Below are 26,249 nucleotides of genomic sequence, written 5' to 3'. Positions count from 1 at the left end.
TACTATTTGACATATTATATATTTTGGCAGCAATATATTTTCATAGTATGTGCTCTAAATGGCTGCCCCGTTTAGTAATGCAAGCACGAACTCTTTTTACCATGTTTGAGGAGACTTTGTGGAGAACGTGTACACTGATGTTAATGTTATTTCTGTTCATCTTCAGTTTCTCCAGTGTGTATGATCTGTTGGCGTAGACCTTATCTTTAAAATAACCTTATAGGAAAAAAATCAGGGAACGTCATATCGGGTGAAGTGGGAGCTGTAATCCTCTAGAGATGATACGATCGCCAAAAAAAAAAAAAAAAAAAAAAAAAACCGCGCAAGAAATGCATGGTGTCGTTAGATGTGTGACATGTGATGGGAATCAGCAATCTCATTCATCCTCATCAAGAATCGCAATGAACTGTGTAGTGATATCTTGGTACACAACAATGTTCACTGCAGTTTCAAAGAAAATGGAGCCACTACACAACATGCTTTGGCACACCAAACTCCAGTTTTCTCAGAATGTAAGGGAATTTCGTCTAACACATGTGGACTTTTTTAGTTGACCAAATTCGAGTGTATTGAGTGTACACGCCTCATCAATGAGGAAAACATGGTGAAGCTCTGTAATTCCATGGTTGTCAACAAAGGAGCAAAATCATATACAGTACAGTACGAGCTTATGTTTATACGGCTCCTTCAATTTCTGAAAACTGCGAACATAATATCTTCACCGCTTTCTGAGCACTTTCATATAAAATTTGGGAGTGTACTGATAGCCTCTACAAGTTTTTTGAGGGCGAAGGCTGCATCACATTTTTAACCTCACCCAATTTAGCATAACTCAGAATGTGCGCTCTCCCGGCTCTTTTCTTGTCTGCACTCTGTAAAACGGATGGTAAATCTCGTAATGGTTGAATTACGGAATTTGTCTGCAAGCCACGCATAAAATATCCACTTGCAAACTAATGTTCAACAATGAAAACTATTTGATCTTGGAAAAAAAAACATGCTCATCAAAGGATACACAAAGCACTATAGACCAAGGGCCAAGTGAGTGATAATTCCCCCCCCCCCACTTCGAAACTTTTGACACTATATTAGAAATGTTCCTTTGGGTCCTTAGAATCAAAAAATAGTTGTTGGTCAACATGTAAGTACAACACCTGGGTCCTGGGGCCGTTAACCCTTTAGCATCCGTGTATATTTACAGACATCGATGGGATCTCTTTAAATGACCGTAGATAAGATCTTTAGTGCAACACTGGAAAAAGTTGTACCTCGATCGATTTATAAGAACGTAGGCTTTCAGTTTTCGTAATGAACGACACATTTCTGCGTACAAAGGAAAAATATTTGCGGAATATTTAAGAAACTTCCCCTTAAAAAAGTCCCTTCTTGCGATTCTTTTAGTTATTACCTGGCAATACTGCAAACTAGGTGAATAATAAAATGTATTTGTGTGTCCTATTTTATGCTCAACTTAAAACTGAAAATTTCGTCTTGATCATTCAAGTAGCAGCAGGAGAAATATGTATTTTATAGTCTTCACAGGGTTCATAATAATTGACTTTCATGGAAGTACGAGTATGTCTTTGTGACATTGTACGTGGCAACACTGCAAACTACATGAATAATAAAATGTATTTATGTGCTCCATTTTATGTTCAACTTAAACTAAAACTTTTGTCTAGATCCATCAAATAGCAGCAGAGTAAATACGTATGTTATAATCTTCACATGGTTCATAAAAATTGATTTTCATGGAAGTACGAGTATGACTTTGTGTCTATGTTCTGTTTTATTTTTCTATAGAAAACAAGTGGTACAAATTATTTAAGTAGGTTTTCTCATTCGTTATATTATGACAGATTCCCAGGACCGAGAAATCATCCAGGAAAGTTGTATGAAATGAAATGAAATCTTTAAGTTTTACGTCCCAGGGTTATGCCGGTTAGAAAAATGAAATGAAATTTTTGAGTGTTACGTCCCACGTTTATGCCGGTTAGGCTAAAGGAGACGGTGATGATGAGAGATGAATGAAATGGTGGAATGAAGAAAGTGGGGGAAACGGGAGAAACCCGAGAAAACCCAATAGCACGGTGTTTGTCCACCACAAAGCCCACACGGCGCGAGCTGGGATCGACCCAGGGACCCCAAGCACCGGAGGTGAACGCTCTACCATTGAGCTATCGCGTCAGCAACTGACTTAGCAACCGTGGTAACTTTGTAAAACTTTTGTAACCCCAGCGATAGACCGTGTTGGTTTGTGTCGTATTCTGTATTAATTTGGATGCAAATTGATGTTAAGCGCTGCAGGTTTGCAGTGTCACTCTCTTGCTGCAGTTTCCTGACCTGAAAGGTTTTATGGAAGCTTTCGTCGATGAAATTTCTCGTCCTCATGTCAGTTAAGTTTCATGCGTAGTTACACAGAATTTTCGATTTTTCACAACAGGAATCCCTTTTCTTGTTGCAGTTGTCGAATGCCTAACTGGCTTGTTTTTGTTTGCTGTTCTTCTCCAGACTAACTGAGAACACGTGGATTTCATGGCGAATGTGCTACTATTATCAAGTTACAGACAGACAATAACATAAAGAATATAACGAATTGTTTAATATTACGGCAATAAAAAAAACTACATATTACATACTATATTAAGTGCGATTATCTGTGTGCACATGTAACAAGAATACAATCCCTATGCAATAACTTCGAGAATTGTTTGATAACTTCAAATATCAGCAGACTTGTTTGGCAGTTGTATTCATTGTAGAATAGCAGAACAAGTGTTTTCAAAAGAACATAATGTAACCGCACAACAGTAAAATTATTGCTTTGAAATATTTTCTATTATACCATGGACCAACAAACCATACAATCTTCCTGGATGATTTCTCGGTACTGGGAATCTGTCATAATATAACGAATGAGAAAATCAACTAGAATAATTTGTACCACTTGCTTTCTATAGAAAAATAAAATGACACATTGACACAAAGTCATACTTGTACTTCCATGAAAATCAATTATTATGAACCCTGTGAAGACTATAAAATACATATTTCCCCTGCTGCTACTTGAAGGACCAAGACGAAATTTTCAGTTTAAGTTGGACATAAAATAGTACACACAAATACATTTTATTATTCACCTAGTTGGCAGTGTTGCTACGTAATCACTAAGATAATCTCGGGAAGGGACATTTTAAGGGAAAGTTTCTTAAATATCCCGCAATTATTTTCCCTTTGTACGCAGAAATGTTTCGTTCATTACGTAAACTGAAAGCCTACACTCTTACAAATCGATCGAGGTATAACTTCTTCCAGTGTTGCACTACTGCCGTGTCGTGACAAAACGCTGTAACTTTGGCGAAGAAGTTTTGCGAAAATGAGCCTTAAAGTTTTCATCCGAAAATGTGATCTGTATCGTGTAGAACCAGTGTAACTAGGCAATAATGGTCAACCAATCAATTTTCACCAAATTTAATCACACAACATGCATTTACGTAACATTACATGTAACCACGTGTTTCCAAAGTCAAGATACACTATTTCTACACGATACAGATCACATTTTCGGATGAAAACTTTAAGGCTCATTTTCGCAAAACTTCTTCGCCAAAGTTACAGCGTTTTGTCACGACACGGCAGACTAGCGATCTGGTCTACGGTCATTTAAAAAGATCCCATCGATGTCTGTAAATATACACGGATACTAAAGGGAAAACGGCTCCAGTACCGAGGTGTTGCATTTATATGTTGACCAACAACTATTTTTTGATTCTAATGACCCTAAGGAACGTTTCTAATATGGTGTCAAAAGGTCCGAAGTGGAGGGAATTATCACCCCTTTGGCCCTTGGTCTACTAATGTAACCTTCGTGTGCTCAATACACATCTCAATGGCGTCTAGGTGTGTTGTTTATACCCATGATGCTATCTTGCGGCAGCCGACGGAACTTCCCACCTATACCACTATTTATTGATAATTGATTTTGGATGTACGCGACTTTTGCATCTCGTGATAATACAACTGCTTAAAGTACTCGTAATAGGCGTTTAGCATTTATGTTTTCCTTAATTTAGTTATATTTTAAAATAATATCTCCTCTTGAAACCCAATTGGAATACATAAGTGTTCTTAATGATAATTAAAATTCTTTATAATTAAAAGAGAATGAAAATCAAAATTGTTAATTTCATTCCGTTGATGGTCAGAAAATACCACGGTTATTACCAAGTGTTGCACAGAACGCATCAGAATGCTTCGAAGCAGGGGCGAATCTAGGCGGGGAGATCGTTCCCCCCAGAAGTGGAAAAATTCTTATTATATATATATATATATATATATATATATATATATATATATATATATATATATATATATATATATATATATATATATATATATATATATATATATAAATAACCCATCCCAGAGTTTGGAGCTCTTAAAAGTAGCTATAAGTAGCAGTATTACAACTCACCTCCTCCCCCAGAAGTCTGTAATGGATCCGCCCCTGCTTCGAAGTCTCCGTTACTAGTCTCTGGTCGAAGTTTGCAGTGTGAGGTGTATTATGCTTCTCAGTAATTCAAGTGTTATTACTGTTCTGCCGAATGAAAGTGTGTTGTGTATACTAATCTCCAACATAATGCTAGTGCAAGCATTATACAGTGTATGGGTTAAGTGCCAATTGAATGGGAAGGAGTGAAAAGAAATGTTTACATTTATTAATTCATTAGCTATTATTATTATTATTATTATTATTATTATTATTATTATTATTATTATTATTATTATTATTATTATTATTTCTATAAGAAAGGCGTTTTATGTAATCGATCTTTTGCGGAATTACTCCCTCGGCCAACTCCTGCAGCACTTCCAGATAATGTGCCTCGCTCTCGACCTCAAGCGATAAAAACACACAGTATATTAGTGAATATGTAGATATTGAATGTACACTCATGCCCAAAATTATTGTCGCATGTCTATAAATATGTTGTTAAAGGAATATAATTTAATAACGAATTCGCCAGATATTTCTTATAATTTAGTATATGTATAATCGGCAAAGAGATGTATGTGGCAAATTTCATGTCAAAAGAGCAGTAAATGTGAACAATAAAACGAAAAGAGAACTTTCTTGTCCATTTAGCGACATTTTGTTTTACTCATTCTAATTTCCTATTTATAATACTTTTCCTATGAAATTTACCACAAATATACTGTACATATCTCGATTATACACATAGTATTAAAGTGCTCTGCAAAATCAGTATCAAATTATATTCTTACAAGAAGACAATTATAGATATGCGACAATCATTTTGGACATAGTAGAAGTAGAATATTTAGTCATTTAGGTCAAGTTTAGATACACCACTTGAAATAATTGTTGAAGAATTGTAGTTCTTTCACTAATATTCTTCTTATTGAACTACAAACACTTTGCGCTGAACGATATGACAATATCTGACTGAGTATAAATGAAGTTCAAGGAGTTCACTAGAAGTCATTGTTGGAGAATTACAATCTTTTTGTGATTAGCAAGTAAAAACAGCGTTCAGGTTAAAACAGCGTCCAGATATGTACTATAAACATTGCAATGCGAGAAATATAAACTGTGCTTGGTGATGAGTGAAACTAATGACCTCACGTAGAGGTGCGTCCGAAGGGAGCAAGTGGTTAGCGACAGTGAGCATAATACGCGTAACAAGGATAGTGAAAACCCATGGATTCTTCTTGCTGTGATATGAGTTCCTGCATCATTTGTAACAACGTTTGGGACGTGATTCCTGACACCAAGATAATTAAGACAAAAAGTATAGACCAACCTGGGTACACAAATGCTTCCTTTCGGAGTTATAGGCTGTCGGGAACATGAAGAAATGAACTTCAAAGGTCCATAGCTGCAAAACTATGGGATCTATCGTAGTTGGGTCAAGACTTCATTTAAGAACTAATATGTGCCCTACGAAAATCCATGTTGCTGAATCCTGAGGTACTCAAGGAACGATTTCTGTAGAGAGTGTTTGGCTAAGGGTATATAATTTGAAGTACTCACCAACTACCTCTATAAAAATTATGAAACTCCCTTAGGATTCTGAAATATGTATTTTTGGATAGGGCTAGTTCTTAAGTGAAGTCTTGACCCGACTACAATAGGTCCTATAGTTTTCAAGTTATGGTCCTTTAAGCTTCTTTTTTCATGTTTTCGACGGCCTATAACTCCGAAATGAAGCATTCGTACATCCAGATTGGCTTATACTCTTCGTCTTATCTTGGTATCAGGAATCACCTCCCAAGCGTTGTCGGTGTTGTTTTAAAACACCCTATATATATATATATATATATATATATATATATATATATATATATATATATATATATATATATATATATATATATATATATATATATATATATTCCACATTGTGCAGATAGGCACCTCAGGCAAAAAATAGTTAACTGTCAACTTTCATATGCAGTTACTAATTTTAATTGTCGTGTAGCACATAGCTATATATTATTTAATTCTGTCGTTTGCACAAATTTGTTCTTTATACACACGTCTTTCCATGCAGAATATTGAATTTTATCTGCAAATTTCGCAAAATGTGATGTTTCTAAACTTGACCAGTATCTATTTAGGTATCAACTATAAAGACGCACACAATAGTAAATAGTTTTAATATTCCGATTCTTTCAGGAATCATGTTGTGGATTGGGTGTTGTAGCAGGAGGAAAATAGACTGAAGGAAAATCAGACTGGAGGAAAAATGAGATTGGAGGAAAATAGACTGGAGGAAAATCAGATTGGAGGAAAATAGACTGGAGGAAAATCAGATTGGAGGAAAATAGACTAGAGGAAAATCAGATTGGAGGAAAATAGACTGGAGGAAAATCAGATTGGAGGAAAATAGACTGGAGGAAAATCAGATTGGAGGAAAATAGACTGGAGGAAAATCAGATTGGAGGAAAATAGACTGGAGGAAAATCAGATTGGAGGAAAATAGACTGGAGGAAAATGTAGCCTAAAACATCTGGAATTTTAACTGCATTGTAAAGCCTTTCATTTGTCTTATGTTCTAGCAAGGTAGAGTGTAGGCAAATAAAGGTGTACGTATATATATATGCTTGTTTTTATTTTCATGAATTATACAACGGATTATATATAGAATAATATATAGTATACTAGTGAAAGTTGTCTACTGCGAAAAGAAAATCATCCTTCATATTTTTTAAGAAATAAAATCTTTATTATAAATACAAAGCCAGATATGAAAGCACATAGCTCGAGAATCAAAGATCTGCACCCGTAATATTATCCCATGTGCTTACTACAACCTTGTACAGTTATCGTCGTGTCAAAATTTTGTCACGATCAGGTAAGGTAGTTTTGCTCTAAACAACAATTGAAGACTCGCTGTAGAAAACAATGTAAATGCCAAACACAAAGGTTACAGTAACAGTCGAGACAAAAGATAGTAAATTGTGCCCAAGCGTCAAAAAATAGAAAATACTATTGCTTAGAACTAGAACCAAGCATATAACCAAGTATGAAGATCTAACTATTAAAAAAATAAAATAAGTGAAACAATTGCAAGGTGACACTTACATTGTTTTTTACAGCGAGTCCTCAATTATGGTTATTTATTTATTTGTTTTTGCGAAAATTTACGTAAGTGTAATCTCCAATTTTGATGGACCCTTTCTAATTCGGGAAGTAAAACTCTGCACTCCATAATGTTTTCTATCAGCACTAACTCGTCAAGGTGTACTATTACCCTAGTTTGATTAAAATTAGGTAAATTTCATCTATTGAGTATTATACAGGGTGGACATAAAGTCCCTGATAACAAACATAACTATCAAGAAAAATAAGAACAATAGAAGCATGCGGTCTGAAAACGTTACTTGGAAGCAAGGATGATATAAATTAGAGGATCTGCCCATACGTATCTTCATCATATGAACTCAATGAAGCCAAAAAATAACCGAGCATCATCTGAGCCGACACATCTGATTGGCTACTCTCGTTTCCGCCATAACAATTGGTTCGAAACATTGCTATTTTAGTGGCGCAGAGCGGACAGAGTAGGTGTGGCGAAACTGTGACGTATGACTTCACGATTTTGTGGTATGGGCACATCCTCTATCTTATAACATTCTTGCTTGTAAGATACTTCAAGATTTCGTCACAGTCTGAGCTGCCATCTACTGCAGCTGACCGCAGCGCGACAGTCATTTATTTAAAAATGGCATCAGCGCAGCAGAAAGCAAAGTATGTGTTGTGGTATTATGAAACAAGATATCCCATTATAGTTCAAAAAACATCCAGGACAGAGTATGGACAGCAGGCACCAGATGTTACGAGCATAAAGGAATGGTATAGCATGTTTATTGCAACAGGAACTATTTCTGATCGTGATAGAAGCGGTAGACTGAATTTTACTGAGGAACGTGTGGAAGCTGTTCGTGTTGTTTTAACTCGAAGCGCACGGATATTCTTGCGTTGCGCATCACCCCGAAGTCAACTGTGTGTTAAAAATTTTACACAAACGCTTGAATATGCGCATATAAAGCGCAGATTTTCATGCGTTAACAAAAGAAGACCGTCCCGACGCGCAATTTTGACATGTGACATAGCATGGGAAAGTAATGTTGACATGTTGGAATTCTCTAAATCAGGTAAAAACCATTCTGAGTTGTCTTATTATTTGCCGCAAACCGCATGCTTCTATCATTCTTACAAGGAAGTATCAATGAGCTCATATCGAAACCTACCGTAAAATTTCACTCAGAGGAAGGAAGTCTCACAGAAAGACCATACACAAAAAAGCAGCTGCGTTTTTGAAGTGGAAGTAACCAAAATGGCAGATTGAAATGTAACGTATCCATGTCGACAATTGCACAATACGTTCAGTACCACCCCTTGTAAACTGCCTGTTAATAATAAAAAGTCAATAACAACAATATGGGTACATACTATACCTAAGGGAAGTCGTACGGTAAGGTGAACTTTGACGACAGCCATCTTGAAATCCGCCACCTTGAATGCAGGTCAAGTTTTGTAAATAGGAATAGGGTAATATGATACGTGATTTTAAGCAGAAAAACAATGGTAGCAATTGTTTTAAGATACGTGCATTTGGTAAAAAGTTACAGGCATATTTATTGTGAATGTTTCCATGCGCACAACTTCCGAATGAAGCATCTGTCCAAAAATAAGATGTCGCTATTGAAATGAAACTCCTACTCGATAATTCCACAATACATTTTAATGAGGGATGAAAAAAAAAGCAGAAATGAGGCTCATCGATGGGATGAGAGAAACACAAATTCCGTTGATACCAGGCACAACGCATAAGCATTTTGTTCTCACACTGCCCTTTACATTCGCGTGTAGTGGTTTGATAGCAATGTTGCACTGGCACTATGAACGCAGGAGACTGGTCTTGTGTGTACCCAGTTGCATACCAAGAATATAAAATCATGTCACTGAATCCCGGAGAGGAAAACTGGAAATGAATGCAAGACTGCAGTTTCAGTATATTGTCTCTGTGGTAAACTTCAAAAAAACTTGACCAATGGCTGGATTTTCCCTGTGGCACCGGGAGGTATCTGGAGAAGAGTAATAGTGCTATTTGGAGGAATGTCTTCAAGACAAACGGTATCACTATAAGCTGTCCAAGAGTCTAGAAGCAGAGCAAACTGTTCTGCACAGAAAGGAAAAAACGCTAATTTAAACCAACATTTCAACTCTGATTTCCCCATTTTCCCAGATTTAGTGGCAGTGGCAATGAGATTGTCAGCCTGAAACATTTCTTTGGAAACACTGGGACCAAATGTTGCACTTGGCTCTTGAGGCACAACAAATAATTTTAGAAGAAGGGAACCGTTCATAGTTATAGTGGGCATTATTGTGTATGAATGCGTCAATGCATTAGTCGATTGAGAGACCTATTGTGTGAGTTTTTCTCCCATAAGACAAGGTCCGTTTCGATGCATTTCGTAGACAAAACCACTTTTGATCCGTGCATTGCCCGCTGGAGTCAGTCCTCTCGTTCGCTCTCTATATTGCCTGTCGAATCAACGATTGATAGCGTACGACAAAAACAAAAAATGACCGCTAGGTGGCAGGAACAGCCGAGGCTTTTCTCGTCTACTTCAATGTAGTTATACAGTAATTCAGCATATTTTCCCCCAATTTTTGAAGGAAATAATATACTTTTTCAATAATTTACTTATATACGCAAAGTTGTATATATTTTTTTTAAATAAGAAGTTTACTTTTAATTAACAAAAGAAGAAATTCTACATATCTATTATCACGAAGTAATAGAAAGGTTAACACAAAAAAGAGCGCAATAGACATGTAGTCGTCGTCAGCTGTATGAGTCAGTAATGGTACGTAATTTGTGATTTGCATACACACTTCACATATAAAAATAAATAATATTTAAATGAAAATACATAAAGTATCATCCTTATTTTCTCAAAGAAATAAATCCAAAACAGACGAAACACACTCCAACCAATTAAATTATGATCTACTCAGTTGATAAGGCCCAACATAAGCAGATCACATTGCTTGTGTTGACTGAGCACCACCATCATTATGCAATTATTATTATTATTATTATTATTATTATTATTATTATTATTATTATTATTATTATTATTATTGACAAAAAGAGCAACGACTCATCATATCAAAAACACAAGAATGCCGTTGAATTTACACACTATAAAATGAAGTCAGGATTTACTATCCATCTCCCCAAGCCATGATGCATTCTCATACATCTTTTACTAGACCAACCCCCCAAGATTTGTACCTGATATGTATATATCCTGCGCAAGACTGGATTTAACACTAGAAAAACTAGACTCGGGCGTAAGGGCACAACGATCTTACGATCGCCCGTTGGACCAAAATTTAATAAGTGAAACGAAAAAAACTCAAAAAATGAAAAATGAATAAAGACAGTAAACACCCTCCATGACGTTCAGTATGATTATGTTAATAGATACCTTCGCTCGGTACAAAACAAGAAGGAAGGCAGTTTATTTTAAGGCCAAACGCTTATAGACCCTTCGCATCTAATTTTGGACAATGACAACAATTTCCATGTTGTACTGTTTCACAATCATACTGTGACTTTTTAGTATTTGAATATTAACATTTTACGGCCGAAAATTCGAAACAATTTCTTTCATTTTTACACAAACTGATCATTCTCTGTACCTTTATTTTAAAAGACGTAAATTTGTATAAGTTTGACTTTCTTTACAGCAGATTGGAAACGAAAATTCGTTAAAATTTGAACAAAAATAATATATACATAGGGGCAGGGTGGCTCAGTGGTAGATGCTTACCTCTGATGCGTGGGGTCTCTGATTCAATCCTCGACCAAGTAAGTTTGTGATGCACAACATCGTGTCCGTGGGTTTTCTCAGGGTACTTTAGTTTCCTTCCACATTTCATTCCACCAATTCTTCCATCAACATTCACTTGCCCTAATCATACGTCTTCCTTAGCCTAACGGGTATAATCGTGGGATGTTACTCTGAAAAATATATATAAATATCACTAGTTAACAAAGGTTTTCTTACATAAAAGGAAATACCTGTTCTTAAAGGAACTTTTTGCGCTGAATTCGAATATGCACTCGGCTTTCCTCCATCACGTACGATTTTCCCGTAACAGAGAGATTTGCGGGAAAATCCGTCAAAAATTTCCCTTTTCGTTTATTTTACACCCCAAGATCTTGTCCCCTTGCATATACTAACATAGAAATTATACCTAAGTATACTTTGATTCATATTTAACAAACCCTCCAAGTTTCGTAATAATCGCTTTATTCTTTCTAGAGAAATAAATATGTTTGTATGTATACTGTGTGTACTGTTTATTGCACCTTATAGTAATGCTTTCAGATCTCTTAAGTTGAGGTAAAACGTTTTGCTTTATTACCACAAACACATATATAAAATATAATACAATATAATTTACAAGTGTGACAATTTACAATAAACAATAATACAAATGTACCAAAAGGTCATGAAAAGACAATCAAAACTATCACAATATATGAAACTTCCATTGGGTTACAAAAACGTACACTACTTCCTTCTTTTGTAAGAAATGTTGCATTCTCTAACAAGACCCCAACAATAGTCCCCCATCATTGAAGAATCCCATCGTTGGTACCTTTTCTCATTGCCATTATATCTTGGTGGAATCTTTCCCCCTGTTCGTTTCTGAGAGTACCTAGGTTAGCAGGAAAGAAGCTGAGGTGGGAGTGCAAAAAGTGGATTTTTAAAGACATCCTACAACCCAACTCTTTGTATTTCTGTATCATGTCCTGTACGATTTCTGTGTAACTCTCAGCTTTGTTATTGCCCAGAAAGTTGCGCACAACACACTTAAATGCTGTCCAGGCAGCTAGCTCAGCACGGTTTAACTTGCTGTCAAAGCTATCATCAAGCATTAATTTCCTAATTTGGGGACCAATAAACACTCCCGCTGAAATCTTAGCATCACTCAGGTTAGGGAACTTATCTCGCAAATACTTGAAACCTTCACCAGATGTGTCCATGGCTTTGACAAAGTTTTTCATAAGTCCTAACTTGATATGAAGTGGCGGTAGTAATATCTTATTAGGATCTACCAAAGGAGCGTATTTGACGTTGCATTCTCCAGGTACGTAATTCACTCTAGGTTCCCATTCCTTCACTTCATAATGTTTGTCATCAGCTCGGCTATCCCATAAACATAAAAAACATTGGTACTTCGTGTAACCGCACTGCAGTCCTAATAAAATACCAACTACCTTGAGATCACAACATATTTGCCAACAATGGTTCTTGTAATTTATAAGATTTAGCAAAGTTGACATGGTGTCATAGGATTCCTTAATCTTCACTGAGTGCGCAAGTGGTATAGAAGGTTTTTTATTTCCATTATGTAAAAGGACAGCTTTAAGGCTGACCTTTGACGCGTCGATAAATAACCTCCATTCTTCTGGAACGTAAGGAATTCCTAGCTACGCCATCAACCCATTTATATCTGTACATACGCACACATTATCTTGCATTGAGAAATAGCTTGAAAATTGAACATGCCTTTTCCTGTACACTGATATGTTCGTTTCTGCATCCAATAAGTTCCACTGCTGGAGCCTTGATCCTTGATCCCAGAAGTTCCGCCTCTTGTTTTGTCAGGTGCAAATCACGGACTAGGTCATTAAGTTCACATTGCTGGATGAAATGTGGCTCGCGAACACAGTCAGGGATGAACGTTGGATCCTTGGATGTACATGTTGATGTCGATGGTTCATCAAGGTCATGATCATCATCAGAGTCTTTTGGCCATATCTCTTCCCAGTTGGTAGGGGGCTCGGGAAGTGGAAGTTCATCCCCGTGCGGAATAGGTCTAATTGCGGATTTAACGTTGGGATAACTTATTATGTATTTGCTTTTTTTAGAATGTCCCTTAACTACTGTGAGACAAAAATAACAATCATCCAGATGGTTGGTGGGTTCTCTCCAAATCATTGGTACAGCAAATTTCATGAACCTCCGTTTCCCTTTGGCCCATGCAAGTAAAGTGACGTAGCACGACGCACAAATTATGTTGGGTGCCCAAGTTTTGTCCTGATCTCCCACACGACATCCGAAATATATATAATATGCTAGTTTCACCGAAGGCGTAATGGATCTACACTGTCCTTTAACTACAAACTGGCCACACACATAACAAAAACTATTTGGTGAGTTAACATACGAACGCCGTCCTCTTGACGCCATTGTACTGATCACAAACTAAACTTCTGGTCTTGGTTGGGTATAATGCCGTTAAGATCAAACATGAAAGCACTCTTAGCAGCAAAGACAACTTTGAAAGTGAAGTAGTGTTAAACCACACGTCAATATAAAAATGTACAAAACTCCCTCACCAGGTGTCAAGAACACAAGAAAGAAAGAAATGCGCGGGGGGAGGGGGGAAACGATACCGTAGTGGAAAATTCAGACTGCATTAGTTCATTGTGTTCAACAATGAGTCTGTATTCCATTCTTTCTTTCTTTTGCATTCTGTTACATTTGATAACAAATATTGATAACCATTTCATGAACAAAACGAAAAAACTTGGAGAATTGTATATATATGTATTAAGATATACATATACTGTACGTTTTAAAAAAAATATATACGTTGGAAGTACATTCTATTTTTATACACGTTTCTAATTTACAGAGAGAATACAAGTGTGTTGTTGACTATTGTAAATATTTATTTTTATGTCTGTGTTTGTAGTAATAAAGCAAATCGTTTTTACCCCAACTCAGGAGATCTGAAAGCATTACTAACAGGTGCAATAAACAGTGCACACAGTATACATACAAATATATTTATTTCTCTAGAAAGAACAAAGCGATTTTTACGAACATTTTAGGGTTTATTAAATATAAATCAAGGTACACTTAGGTATAATTTCTATGTTACAATATGTAAGGGGACAGGAGCTAGGGAATAAAATATCTGAAAAAGGGAAATTTTTTAGGGAATTTCCCGAAAATTCCTCTGTTACGGGAAAACTGTACGTGATGGAGAGAAACCGAGTGCATATTCGAATTCAGCGCAAAAAGTTCCTTCAAGATCAGGTGATTATTCTCATGTAACAAACAAAAAGTTTAAATTTGTTAACTAGTGTATTATATTGTGTTAAAGTTTTGTACCTCGGCATGAAAGGTTGCAAATATTTTTTTTTTGCCTATGGGTGGAAAAAAACTAAATCTGACACTGATTCTGCAGCTATTTTCTGGCGAACGACGCGCTCCACTCACTCCATATTTCAATGTTATTATCAATAATAATAATAATAATAATAATAATAATAATAATAATAATAATAATAATAATAATAATAATAATAGCAATAATAATAATAATAATAATAATAATAATAATAATAATAATAATAATAATAATAATAATAATAATTATTATTATTATTATTATTATTATTATAATTCGAAACGGTAGAAATTCTCCAATACTCATTTTTAGAATTTCAACTATCTTTCTGGAAATGAGTGAATTTGCAAGAAAATCAAGACGCTTCGTTTATGCTATCTCCATATGTGTGAATAGTGGTTTCTCAATTTTTTTTCGCTATTTTTTCTGATAACAATTTGTACTTTTCATCACTGTAACAGTTCTACAAAATGCAGAACTGGCAAACATAATGGCTCATATTTCTCAATGAAGCTACCGATTTCTTGAAAACCGGTATAATAGCCTCAACGAACGTAACACAGCTTAGATTATGGAAGTTTGCCTTTCTAGGTGGTTCTTTTAGTCGTCTATTAAGAACACATTGAGCACAGCCTTGTTTCAGCTTCCGAACTTTACATTAAAAAAAATCTTTTACAGAATGTTGACAACAAACAATAGATCTGTCTGGAGGAATTCAGTTACTTCCCTTCGTATCATCATGTCTTGATATTTTATTTATTAACCATTTTTCTGCAGTTGAATACTCGATGGTATTTCGTGAAACGATATCCCAACGTATTCTAAAATACCTTTTCGTAACTTAGAAAAGACCATATGACAGTAATGCATTTTAATTTGCGAAAACACTGAACCCTACAACAGTGGTGCCCCCCCCTTATGACCATGACGCACCCCCCTTAACTGTCTATCCTTAGGTTTTTTCGTCCATGGAAAAAAAATTTTCGATTAATTTTTACACCCCTTCAAACATATTTATATAGATTTTTACCCCCCCCAAATATTTCAATGACGCAGTTTGCGTCATAGTCCCCCCTTGTGGGCACCCCTGCCTACAATGTATTTTCCTCTATGAGATGTATACTGACAAGCCTCGCTTAGTGCTGCACCCATGCGCCCGAATTCGGAAAAATATTCGTACGGCTCCCTATGTTATTTTTGGTCATTCGACAGGCAGTATAGAGAGCGAGCGAAAGGAGACTCCACCGGGCGGTGGATCCGTGTTGTAAATCGAAGCAGGAGTATAGCTCACAAATTGTTCCCTGGCTGCCCCCACGAACTGTTGTGCGGCTCTGTCTATTTCTTCCTCATCATGTGTGTAAGCGCGAGATATGAATTTTGTGATTTTCCTGCTTTTAATTCGGAAATGTTTCTTTAAGCTGTTTAGCCACGCTCGGGATGCGCTGAACTTACACCTGCCAATTACAAGTTCCTTGGCAATATCCAAAACCCACATTCGTAAGTCCGCATCATTGACACTGCGCTTGTTCTGTCGAGCATCTACGAAACGAGAATATAATTTCTCATACATCATTTTTTTATATATTCGATAGGGTTTGCAGACGTAGTTTCCAGCTGTTTTCTCCACGCATATAGTTGTCGCACTGGCGTCACTGCACGAAATTTCTGACGAACCCCCGGTAACGAACGTCGCTTTTTACCACCGTTATTCAACCAAAATGTTACAGCCCTCTTCTTGTACTCATAGCTAATGTTGTCCTTTTCTTTTCTCTCTGAATTTGGGACATAGCTTGAGCTACTGGATTTGCAGAGCGATTTGGTAATGTCACTAGACTCGGATTCGAAAATCGAACACGGAACCGTATCACCGCTAACACTGGGCACAGGACTTTCACACAGGGAGGAATCACTTGTATTACTTTCACTGTCTTCGTTTTCTATGTCCAGAACTATCTCCGACGAAACACTAGTACCTGTACGGTGCTTGTCGAGTAATTCAATGACATGCTGCCCCATTTGCTTTTCTTCACAGATTATTGTTGCTGACGCTGAAATCCCTTGCTCATGAAAAGGACGCAATGCAAACTGGAGAATATTTACTGGGTTCACAACGAAACACATTTCCACATAAGGCTTTACCTACAATTACTTATTTATAATACAGTGTAACTTAAAATGTCAGAAACAATTTATATGCTTGAAATGTTTGTACTGTTGCTATGGAAACCATGTGTACTGAATGAAATCGACACGAACCATTCTGCCATCTATTGATGTATCTAGGAACTAGTTGATTTGAGGTTTGTTAGATGCATGCGTCTATTCCTAATCAGTTGATAATTAAGAGGTAAGAAGTACAGATTAACGAGATCAATTTAGACCAAACTCACTGAGTAAGCTTCTAGAGGTATTAGCTCTGCTTACTAAAATTTCAGACAGATCAGAGGAAAATTTCACATACAGCATTTAATGTCAGGATTTTGTTATCAGCGATTTTGGCTAAATTTTCGTATTGTCTGGTCTATCTCCGCTCTTATTCAACCAATTGGAACCAAATTTTCAAAGTAGTCTTTCAAAAATATTTAGTTGTGACCACCATAATTTCAAACAAATCATCAGAAAACATCTACATGGCGTTTAAACTATTTTGTACTTTTCCAATGGAATTTTCGTTTTGTCCGGCTTGTATCTCCGCCCCTATTCAACCAATTTGGAACAAATTTGCAGACTAATCTTCTACAAGTGTGTAGCTTTGCTCAACAACATTTGGGACAAATTAGGAAAATCTAAAGGGAGTTTCCTATATTGTTGTGTTTTACAAATTGTTGGACAGCTGCTTCATTCGGGAGTTGTGCGCATGGAAACATACACAATGAATATGCCTATAACTTTTTACCAAATGCATGTATCTTAAAATTATTGCTACCATTGTTTTTCTGCTTAAATTCTAGCCCAAAATCATGTATCATATTGTCCTATTTTAATTTACAAAACTTGACCTGCATTCAAGATGGCGGATTTCAAGATGGCTGCCGTCAAGGTTCACCTTACCGTACGACTTTCCTTAGGTATAGTATGTACCCACATTGTTATTATTGACTTTTATTATTAATAGGCAGTTTACAAAGTGTGGCACTGAACGTATTGTGCAATTGTCGACATGGATACGCAACATTCAATCTCCATTTTTGTTAATTCCAATTAAAAAACGCAGCTGTCTTTTTGTGTGTGGGCTTTCTGTGAGACTTCCTTCCTCTGAGTGAAATTTACGGTGGGTTTCGATATGAGCTCATTGATACTTCCCTTGTTAGTTTGTTATTAACGCTTGTTATCAGGGAAAGACTTTTACGAGCAGTCTCGACTCGAAAATTCGAGTGGAGAAATAAGTGTCTCGATTCGTCTCGAATTTTACAAAGTGTGTCTCTACTCGAATCCGAGTCGAGATTCGAGACATGTGTCGAGTCGTGCGCATCCGTAACTATAGCTCAGCAAACGTAGTATCTTCGTAGAGAAAAGTACGAAATAAATTTAAAAAAAAAAAAAAAAAAAAAACACGTGAAAGGGTATGAGCTAGAGTTTCATAGGACAACCACTAGATAAGGGCGTTGATGGAACAGGGGAACATGAGGGCAAATAATAATAATAATAATAATAATAATAATAATAATAATAATAATAATAATAATAATAATAATAATAATTTGATTTTGAGTTTAGCGTCCCTTTCAGCAGTGAGGCTATATAAGAAGTAAACCTACAGCTTAACGCAGACCCCGAACCACATGAGCACCCGCCGGGAATCGAACCCGGGTCTTCCATGCCAAAGATGCGTATAATACTAATAGTATATTTGATTTTGAGTTTAGCGTTCATTTCAGCAGCGAGGCTATATGAAAATTGAACGTACAACTTAACGTAGACCCCGAAGCACATGAACTCAAGCCGGGAATCGAACACTGGTCTCCCACGCCAAAGAGATGTACAATAATAATAATAATAATATCTTTCCTCTGTTTACGAAAGATAAGATCTCATTGGAATTATAGTCCATTTGATACAACTTCTCCTTTCTGATAGTTGCTTTCCTCTGCTTTTTCCCTTCCCCCACGTGGTCATAACAATCAGACAAGAAGTACTGTTTCTATGGCAACAGCACGTTCAGCCAGTTATAGTGGCTCATTTCTCTGGCTCTGCAGTGGTAAACAATTCGCCCTTTCCGCACGTTGCCAATTTGAATATAAACAAATGCACATTGTTTTAGTCGAATGTCAACTTGCTGGTTGTTGAGAGCATTCTTTTTTGTTCTCATTTAATGTTATAAAACTAAAATTTATTTTCAGTAAATAATTTCGTGTTCCATTACCCGACGCAAAAGCTGGCAACACAGCATTGTGCGCCCATTGAACTATTGGAAATTAGCGTGATTAATGGACTAAGGGGTCTTACGTTCGTACTAGTTTACTTTTGGCGCACCACTAAAAGCAATGTTCAAGAATTATAATTCTTTCAGTAATCTTCTTATTATTCTCTAAAAGGTTTCCATTGGGCGACATGAAAATATCTCATTTGGCACAGAAAAAATTCAAGGGAGCCACCAGAAACAATTGTTAAAAATTAACAATTTTTACAAATCTTTTACGATTTGCGTATAAATACGACTTCCGGATGTGTGCATAAAAACTTATAGTGCAAAAAAACACAAACCAACCTGTGCTAGGTGTCAACTAAAAGCACGAATGCTATCTGACTCAGAGCAGGGCGAAGCTGGTGAGCCCGTGTCGTTAACCTGTGCGTCAGCAATGGTGGTATGCGTGTAAGCGAGGGTAGTGAAAAGAAGTGGGTTTTCGCAATACGAATTTCAGTAGCCCTTGTCATGGTTTGATACTAGTAACGCACCACTTGTAAACTTAAAGTACAGGTTCTGTACACTGCAGAAATATACCGCCGGTGGAAAATAGCAACTAATTGAGTAATCTTTCATATGCACATACTTATTTTATACGTCGTAAAGCACTTGTAATAATTTTATACTTGTAATCCTACACTTGTAAACCTAAAATACAGATATATTACTTTGTGGTTAATTCTATCGCCTGCAGAAATTCTTTCCTTATAAAGGTATTTCTCATATAAATTACTGAATTTCACCTGCAAATCTTCCAAAATGTAGAGTGCCAAAATTACACCAGCAACCTTGCGATTATTATAACTACATATAGGGCCGGCCCTTCTTCGTTGTAAATATACACTACCTAAAATGAGAAGCTAGCAGTGAAAATACAAACACTTTTCGAAACTTTCTGCCATGATGTTTCCGTTTGGGGCTTTAAAGAAAGCAGAGCATTTGCAAAAGCAATAGTTTAAGTCGATTTTCAAAAGGTTGAAGGAAAAGGATTCACCAACGAAAACAATATAGCATTTGTCAAGTAGGGAAGAAATCTGAAGCCAGGAGGAGAGAACATTTTTTTCTGCATAACACTTGCAACCCTCTTTAAAATACTTTCTTCAGTTCTATGAATGCATTGTCAGGGATAAAGAATATTGTCACATGTTACTTTGAAGAGTTTCAGTGTGATTGGTTATTTTGGTAGTTATTGGCATACTCCGCTCAGACAATCCTGGATCCGCCTTGACTACATATCTTCGACTAGATATTTATGTAACCAGTAACTACTAAATGTTTTGGTTTAAATATTAACGTACGCAACATAAGATAACGGATTTGAATATATTTGATCATAATATAACGGATATAAATATAAATAACGTGTATATATAATCATTGTTTAAAGAAAGCATTATTGTGTATCTATGGATTATTATACTGTGCTCATATAATCTTCACAACATGCATTTGTGCTTTTGATCTTTTGTTATTACTCGAATGTTATCTTGTATAATGACATCCCCAAGCCAGGCCGCGGAAGACTTGTAGAAAAAAAAAGTTTGCCACTTTGTGTGTGATATTCTGGAAACAACGCCCCTTTCTTTCGTCATACTATCATACTGCCACAGTGACATAACATTTGTTGAAAAGCTAAATTTCCCTACATTTTATATCATATTCGAAAAACCTCAATTATTCCCCTTAAAATATTCTTTGCTAAATCTCCGTAAGCCAATTGAAATTTCCCTTCAACTAGCATCACTGACACTTGGTGGAAGACAACGAGGAACCATCCCTCTATATTTTACTAATTTATTGACAGCAGAAAGAGAACTTACCTCCAACGCAAGATTAGTAGAAGATAGAGTGCCTCTCATCCATGCTGTACGGTCATAGGCTGTCCCGGTATGACGTCACCGATAGAACCGTGGGGCACACACAATTTCTCGTCTGCTCTTTCCTATTTAAAGGACAAAAAAGAGCCACTTTGGGTGAGAAATAAGGTAAATGAATGTTACAGAGTAAAATACATTTATTGTTGCAAGGGAATCAAACTGAACCAACGGTATGTAATTTACTACGTAGGATAATGATCTGTAGTAATGTTGTAGTAACTCTTCTACTGCTTTTTGATATCTTCCTTTCACGCAGTTTTCGGATTGGTTTTCATTACACAAATCTTCAACAAACTCCAAATTACCTGAAAGTACGGCTTTTTTGGTTTATAACAAGATCCATATCAGAAAACGCTTGTCGCCTTCGATTCCTATTTTTACGTTTAGGAATCAATATTAGAACCGGTGTTAGAAGTAGTATTTGATTTCTGCCGCTTTTGATTGCAATAAGGAAATAAAGTCTTAATAGTTCTTTTAGAGCTCTTTGGAAATCACTAGAAACAAAAATGCTTTAAGCCTAATTTACATGAATCTGAATTCCATTTTCCACAATGCCTAGAACATTGAACCCACTACATTTATAGCTTAGTTTTGAATTTTGGAGGAATTTAAAGTACTTGATATGATTTTGAAGATTGTATCATCTTTCTCCGTTTTTTTTTCCCCAAAGTATTGTTTCATACTGTAACAGTACATCTTGTGTCTGATATATGATTTAGAAGTACTGCAGAATTCAAATAATAATCAAAAAGAAAACTAAATTTAAATATTCATGTCACCTAAAAGAATCATATTTTACGTCTGATGGTTGAGATTCTACATGTGAATATAAAATATGCATTCCAGGAAAATAATAATAAATAAAATATATCACACAATAATTAGATAAAATCATATCATTTCAGTAAGAAATGAGTTTCGTTTCAAAGTGTGTAAATACGGTAGACTTTCACATTATGAAAATTCGATACTCGAAATTACGAAAATTCGAAAAACTGGAACTAGTATATATATATATATATATATATATATATATATATATATATATATATATATATATATATATCAGTGGCGAATCTTGCCTGAGAGCCGGGGGTCTAGATCGCTCAGTATTTTAGTCACAAAAATAATTTAAGCTATTTTTTAAAACTTTTAAATTGTAATTATTGTAATTGTTCATGATTTACAATTTTACTAACATCAAGAACGCTTAAACTCTTCTCTGTCTCTTTACTTTCTTATTCGCCTGTTCTACGTGCCTCTTGTTTCGCTTTGCTGGACTCACAAAGCTTCCTAACATACATTACTCCTCGAATTGCTACCCGTTCAGCATGATCGGTTTCTTTTAAAAATTGTAAGTTATAGTAAGCTCATGATATAGACATCAAAGTCTGGGTTCTAGCTACCCCTCCACTTTTTACCTTCCAGATCCGCCACTGAAGGATAATGTGAAAGGGAGAACCTGCTCATTGGACGCTGAATGCGAATCAAAAACATTTTCCATTATCTTCTACCGTTATCACTATATAGGAATCAATATTGATATTGGAAGTTGTACTAGTTCTTTCTAATTGTAGCTTCAGTAAAATAATAAGGATAGAATGAAATATGTTATTGGATTCGGAATCCATATCAGAAAACGCTTGTCGCCTTCGATTCCTATTTTTACGTTTAGGAATCAATATTAGAACCGGTGTTAGAAGTAGTATTTGATTTCTGCCGCTTTTGGTTGCAATAAGGAAATAAAGTCGGAAATTGAATCTAGTCATGCAGTATTAAATTCATTAAAAACCAGTTGAGAATGCTCCAAGAGCATGGTCAGAACGAACTTTTAAAAAAATGGAGAGATGAAGCTGGAAGGATACTATTACCGGTTACTATTTGGTACCAAAATGTTCACCATTCTCTCCAACTCCAATATGACCTCTGTGTGAGACTTACGGTTCCCAAGGTTTGGCTCCTTAAATCTCCTGAAATCGGAACTATCTTTTGGCCAATGATAGAGAGATGATATCACGGGAACGGTAAGTCATAGGGAGATGATATTGGTGTCAATCAATCTCTAATATTTTTCATAAGTAGAAGCTTTGCTTTGTTATAATTAAATAAAAAGTAATTATTTGCTGAGGAAAACTATATATTTTCATTAAAATTCAACACGTGTTACAGTTTCGCCAACTAACTCTTTGGCTTCATCAGACACTATGTGATACAGGATTACTGTACAATCCTATTTTCTACGAATAAAAAAAAAACACGTGTTGAATTTTAATGAAAATATATAGTTTTGCTCAGCAAATAATTAGTTTATATTTAATCCCTAATAGAATGTTAAACATTTTCGTACCGATATTAACTGATGGCTACTATCCAACTACCCACTGGCCACCAGTTAATATTTGGAACCAAAATATTTACCATCCTCTTAGATATTGAGTTTTTACGTCCCACGGTTATGCCGGTTAGGCTAAAGGAGATCCTCTTAGATATTGATCAACATCAGTATCATCTCTCTACAACTTATGGTTTCCGAGCTATGGCTCCTTAAATATCTAGAAATTGGCCGTTTTTGGCCAGTATCACGAAAACGGTAAGTCATAGAGAGATGATATTGGTGTTAATCAATACCTGAGAGAATAGTAAACATTTTGGTACCGATATTAATTGGTGGCCAATAGCCAACTAGCCATTGGCCAAACCAGTAGCCAGTTGGCCAGTGGCCACCAATTACTATTTGGTATCAAACTATTTACCATCCTTTCAGATATTGATCAACACCAATATCATCTCTCTATAGCTTACGGTTCCCGAAATATGGCTCCTTAAATCTCTGGAAGTCGGCCATTTTTTGGCCAATATCTCGGGAACGGTAAGAGTGACGCGAAAACTTTAATCACTTTCTCTGATAGGTTTTGATGCTCTATCGAATGCAGGGTTCAAAATTGAAAAAATCGCAAATAACAGACAGACGGACAGATAGGGAATTTAGTAACGAACTTTCTAAGATCGTTGAAAACTGCTTCTGGTTATCTATTACCATCTTACACTATGGTAACAAGGTTAGGACTAGAAACGGTAGATTTATATCACTTTAGGTTTGAATAGAGGGAGAAATGTCAGGAAAAAAGTTATTCTTGGAGCGCTTAATCCATGTAAAAAAGCCAATCTTCTATGCTGAATCAATTCCAAAAACTGTTTCTGCCTATCTATTATTGTTTTTTTTTTCTTTCGCGATCAAAATTGAAACTAAAATGGTTAATTTCTGTGGTTTGTATAGAGGATTAACGGAGGAGATGGAACCTATTCTTAAAACACTGAATTGATTGTTTTTTTTTAAAAAAAAACCCTCCTTCACATTTCTTACCTTATATACACATTCACTCATAGCCATTCTACTATACCATTACTTGTGTATACCATAGTTGGAAGTCTAAAGAAAGGAATAATCGAGGAAATGGCACAACCTTCTATTAATATGAACAATTGAAAAGTTCTGCTAGATTACAATATAAATCACTATACAGTTTTTCTATCGACGCTACTACCCCACAAGCTTGTTACATTATAAACAATTAATATTTTTCGTACCCTCTCTAGAATCTCCCAAGCTTTAGGTCTATGGGTGACGTCATCGGTTCTGTACCTGACTTCTTCCGAACTAAAACCGAAGTGTTTTGAGGTAACATGTTCTCTAGTACTCTTGCGTAAATGGTCTTTCGTAGGTCAAAATGTAGTTCTGGAGGTAAAATATATATCCCCATTTAAATCTCCGGGAGAGGGATATCTTGAAGCACTGTTGTGTGAAAGAGTAACAGTGGGGACAGATGCCCGGGGAATGAAAACAAACACGAACAATAGGTTTAGGATAAGAGCATGAAATACAGGAAGGAAATTAGTAAATCTTAAAGAAAAAATGAAGTAAAATAATTAAACAATTTATGAAGTTGGATGGGGATTTCAGAAGCAAACATGTGGAATGTTTTATTCAGGTAATGGAAGAGGCAGTCATAATAGTGTGGGAATAATCTGGGTTAGCGCATAAAGAGTTGGAATTTTGTTGATGACAGAGCTATGATGTTAAGATTTAAGGGAAAAAAGAATAATCTAATAGTGATATAAACATACGCAACGACCACTTCAGATACAAACCAAAAGTAATAGAGGAAAACTATGAGAAATACAAGAAACTATAGACAGGGAGGAGAGGGATGCATACAAAATGGGAAACCTCAATGCGTTCTGGAAGAAAAAGAGAAAGATAATGTCGTGAGAAAATATGGTTTATATGAAGGAAGTGAAAGAGGAGTTGCACTGGCCATGGCCAATTTCTGTAGACAGAATTAACTAGTAATATGGAACATTTGGTTCAATCAGCACATGAAAAGAAGATATACATAGAAATTCTCAATACACATCCGAATATATCAAATAGACTACACTGCGATTCAGAACAGGTATCGGAATAACTTCAAGAAAGTGAAGACTTTCTCCGGAATCGACATTCTCTCTGATCATAAATTGTGCTGGAAGAAGTGGATATTCATTTAAGAGATGTAGCCAGAAGAAAAGCAAGCAACAAAGTGAACACCGAAAATTTGAAAAATGGAAAAGTAACAAATGTTTTTGTACAAAACATCGATGAAAAGTACTCAAACAAGGAAAGCATTGATGCAAGTTGTAACGGACGGTGGAAGCGTATTAAATTTTGCAGAGTGTAGAAAGAATACCGATCATAAAACGGCAAAGAAACCAGTTACAGAAAAAATGTTGCAGAAAATGTGGGAAAGAAAGGTGTGGAAACAGATTAATACAGAAAAAGACCGACAGATGTATAAGAAGATAAAAACGAGTTAAGAAGGGAAGCAGACAGAAAAGGGAAAAATTTACAAAAGAAAATGTGAGGGCACAGGAGAATTAGAAAAAGTTGGAAAATATGAGCAAATGGATGAAATGAAATCTTTGAGTTTTACGTCCCACGGTTATGCCGGTTAGGCTAAAGGAGACGGTGATTATGAGAGATGAGTGAGATGGTGGAATGAAGAAAGTGGGAGGAAACGGGAGAACCCCGAGAAAACCCACGAGCACGGTGTTTGTCCACCACAAAGTTCACTTGGCGGGGGCTGGGATCGAACCCGGGACCCCAAGCACCAGAGGTGAACGCTCTACCACTGAGCCACCGCGCCCCCCGCAAATGGATGAGTTGAAACCTAAA

At 36.1% G+C, this 26,249-nt stretch overlaps 1 protein-coding gene across 1 annotated transcript in view; it reads left to right on the top strand.

The window, feature by feature from the left end:
- LOC145682202 (uncharacterized) overlaps positions 1-7,085 on the top strand; it is a 93,379-nt gene extending 86,294 nt beyond the window's left edge. The window contains exon 10 of the mRNA XM_081753786.1: positions 6,701-7,085. The gene's annotated coding sequence lies outside the window, so the exon portion shown is untranslated. The remainder of the gene's footprint in view (positions 1-6,700) is intronic.
- Positions 7,086-26,249: the final 19,164 nt, after the last annotated feature.

This window comes from Thermobia domestica, chromosome 3 (genome assembly GCF_964235325.1).
Source record: "Thermobia domestica chromosome 3, izTheDome1.hap1.1, whole genome shotgun sequence".
NCBI classification, from domain to species: domain Eukaryota; kingdom Metazoa; phylum Arthropoda; class Insecta; order Zygentoma; family Lepismatidae; genus Thermobia; species Thermobia domestica.
This window is presented reverse-complemented; position numbering and strand designations above follow the sequence as displayed.